Source organism: Lagenorhynchus albirostris, chromosome 12, assembly GCF_949774975.1.
Source record: "Lagenorhynchus albirostris chromosome 12, mLagAlb1.1, whole genome shotgun sequence".
Lineage (NCBI taxonomy): Eukaryota > Metazoa > Chordata > Mammalia > Artiodactyla > Delphinidae > Lagenorhynchus > Lagenorhynchus albirostris.
In genome coordinates this window covers 29,830,980-29,832,479 of record NC_083106.1, presented here as the reverse complement: position 1 = coordinate 29,832,479, position 1,500 = coordinate 29,830,980, and positions in this window count along the sequence as shown.

The window sequence follows — 1,500 nt, the reverse complement described above, 5'->3', positions numbered from 1 at the left end:
CCCCACGTGGTACAAATGGGAACTACAGGCACTCGGCGGCATCCTCGGCCACTGGGCGGACGAGGGGCGGCCCCGCATCAGCCTGCATCCTGCGCCCAAGGAAGGAAAGCCCTGGAGAGGGGCCAGGACGATTTAACCCGGGAGATCGAGGCCTGGCCCTTTCCGCAGTGCACACGAGTGCAGGGGGCTGGGGTCACACTCGTCCTGGTGCCGCTCCGGTAAGCGGGTGACAGGCCACTTGTGCTTGGCAGGCAAGGGACCAGCCTCTGGAGTTCTCAGGGCGAAGGGACTTGCGGGGAGGAGGAGAGTGAAGAGTTCATGGGAACTGTGAATATTCAGTTTGGGGAATTAATGCCAAACAGTCTTCCGAAACAGTCCGTGGTCCAGTTGCTGTCCATTTTCTCCAACCTGGGTATTGTGATCCTTTAAATTTTATTTATTTTTTCCTTATGGTGGTGTGAAAGGGCATGGTTTAATGTGCCTCTTCCAGATCTGTTTCTCTCCCATTCTTCCCCGTTTCACTAAGAGGCACCAGTTGACCACCCATGCCCTCAAGCCAAATCCTAGGAGTCTTCCTGAATTTCTCTCCCCTTCTCTGTCCATTATCAGCAAACCCTGTTGGTTCTACTTCCAAACACATCCTTTTCTCTACTTCAGCACCACCTTCCTGATCCAAACCATTAATGTCTCTCTCAAAGCTTCCAAAGATTTCCCTCCACCCCTGGTAATCCGCATCCCCACTCACCTTGGCCCTGCAAACACAATGACCTTCCTGAAATATGAATCAAATTCTAGAATCCTCCATTCAAAAGCCAGCTCCTCTCCCCCGCCCAAATTCCTCTGTTTACTAGACTCCAGCCATGTGGGCCACGGCCTTCTCTTTGACCATGTCAAGCCGTTTTGCACATGCTAGGGAGGGCTCTCCCCTCAGAATGGCTGCCTCATTCTCATCCTTCAGAGCTCAGTTCAAGGCCTTACCTAAATGAGGATCCTCACACCTCATCAGCTCCAGCCAATTACTCTTTCATATCACCAGGTTTTTGTTTTTCATCATAGCATCTCTGCAAGATAGAGATTCTGGTATTTATTTCTTGCTTGTCCCTTCCACTGGAATATTAGTTCCATAAAGACTAGACTCTGTTTATCTTGATCACAGCTAAATCTGTAAAATCAAGTGCAATGTCAATTCAGAGAAGGCATTCAATAAATATTTTTGAATTAATAAACAGATAAAAAACATTTCTTCTACTAAAAAGGGGTGGGTGGGTAAATGGGGCTACTACAGCATGAAAATGGATCAGGAGGTATGAGAGTTGCACAGCAGAGATTCACTCACTTCAAACGACAGCATGGATTTTACCTGAAGTCAGAGGAACCCCTTCCCTAACATAGAACAAGCATTCCTGGGGGCTCACTTGCTCTGGGAATGGGATACAACTATTGGGAGTACTTTTTTTTTTTAAATGATAGAACTAAAACAGAGACATTAAAGGAAATGAA